This window comes from Ambystoma mexicanum, chromosome 1p (assembly GCF_040938575.1).
Source record: "Ambystoma mexicanum isolate Mex_15411 chromosome 1p, UKY_AmexF1_1, whole genome shotgun sequence".
In the NCBI taxonomy this organism is placed as follows: Eukaryota; Metazoa; Chordata; class Amphibia; order Caudata; family Ambystomatidae; genus Ambystoma; species Ambystoma mexicanum.
In genome coordinates, this window is record NC_090921.1 from 234,397,186 (window position 1) to 234,398,609 (window position 1,424).

At 44.1% G+C, this 1,424-nt stretch overlaps 1 non-coding gene across 1 annotated transcript; it reads left to right on the plus strand.

Moving 5' to 3' along the window:
- The first annotated feature begins 468 nt into the window (after positions 1-468).
- On the plus strand, positions 469-550 carry TRNAS-AGA (transfer RNA serine (anticodon AGA)). The gene has a single exon. It is a non-coding gene; the product is annotated as a tRNA-Ser (tRNA).
- The last annotated feature ends 874 nt before the right edge of the window (positions 551-1,424 follow it).

Genomic DNA, 1,424 nt, shown 5'->3' on the forward strand with positions numbered 1-1,424 from the left:
AGCCTCTGTATCACAACCTCACTAACAGGTCAAAACTGTCAGCAAGATAAAGAACGATATGTGTGTAACATTAGAGCACGAGCAGGCAGCCATCCAACTCTACTTCTGTCTCCGTCTTGTGTGTGCTAATCCACCTTCATTGTGGGTGGCCATATCAACAGCATTAGTCGTGTACATATACAGCAGGAGCAGATTTCCCATTCCCTGTCAAGGGCAAGTCTCTTGACCAGATTCCGGGAAAAGAAGGAGTGACCTTGGTATGGGTAACAGTGATAGCCCTGAGAATGTGCTCCTGTAACATTGTCTGACAATGCTAGAATGTCTCCATCGTTGATGAAAACCATGAGTGAATCATAGTTATGTTGATAATATCATGACTGTGTGAAGTGCCTAACTCAATGCCCAACTGTTCAAAATGGTCTGACCTTGCACACACTGTCATATGCACATTCAGGTGATCACAGTCAAGTAGTCGTGGCCGAGCGGTTAAGGCGATAGACTAGAAATCTATTGGGGTTTCCCCGCGCAGGTTCGAATCCTGCCGACTACGGGTCTGTTTTTTTTTCTATATTGCACTTCAACCCTATGAGATATGTACAAATCCAAATATAAAAAAATCATTGTAATGCAACAATCGAAGGATCGTCTTACACTTGAATGTTTTGCTTTGGGCCTTCAATGGCTACTTTTGTTTTCTGTCACAACTTTTCATGAATCAAAACCAGCCCATCCGGACGAGTGAGTGACAGGCCAACATGCTCATATAAGGCATCAGGGCGCCTGCTTCTGTTACTGAAATAAGAGGGCCCATGATGAGAGGGAGCCACAAAGACACAGCTCCAGAGAAAAGACAGCCAATGCCGCGCGACCAGCACAAGAGGATGCTGAGATGTACAGGTTCTTATGCAGACACTGGAGTAAGCAGCCTCACTAAGAGGGACATGGCGAAGGCAGCGGCTCCAAAAATAACTTTCCTGAATGAACTTCTTCAATGTTTTTTAGACAGCTGTGTTCCTCTGTACTCACATTACGAAAGTGCAGAGCTTTCGGTCAATATCGTTTTTGTTTTTTCAAAAAGAATTCCGTGATATACTTCCAGCTTACTTGTACAGCAACTCTTCCTTTGGCGCTGTATCTGACATGGACGGAGGTGAGTTGAAACACTATGTACAAACAATTGCGCATGTGGCGCTGTGGCTTAGATGGTTAAAGCGCCTGTCTAGTAAACAGGAGATCCTGAGTTCGAATCTCAGCAGTGCCTGCTTCTTTTAAAGCACTTTTTCGAACACGTTGAAGAAAGGGCTTTTTCCAACTAAGCATGAAGGTGCTGGACAGGGACTCATTGCTCCTTTTAGTTAAATGCTTTAATTAAGAGGTGTATTTGATCATAAAAAAGGTTCTGGGGGAGCAGTTTCTAGGAGGAA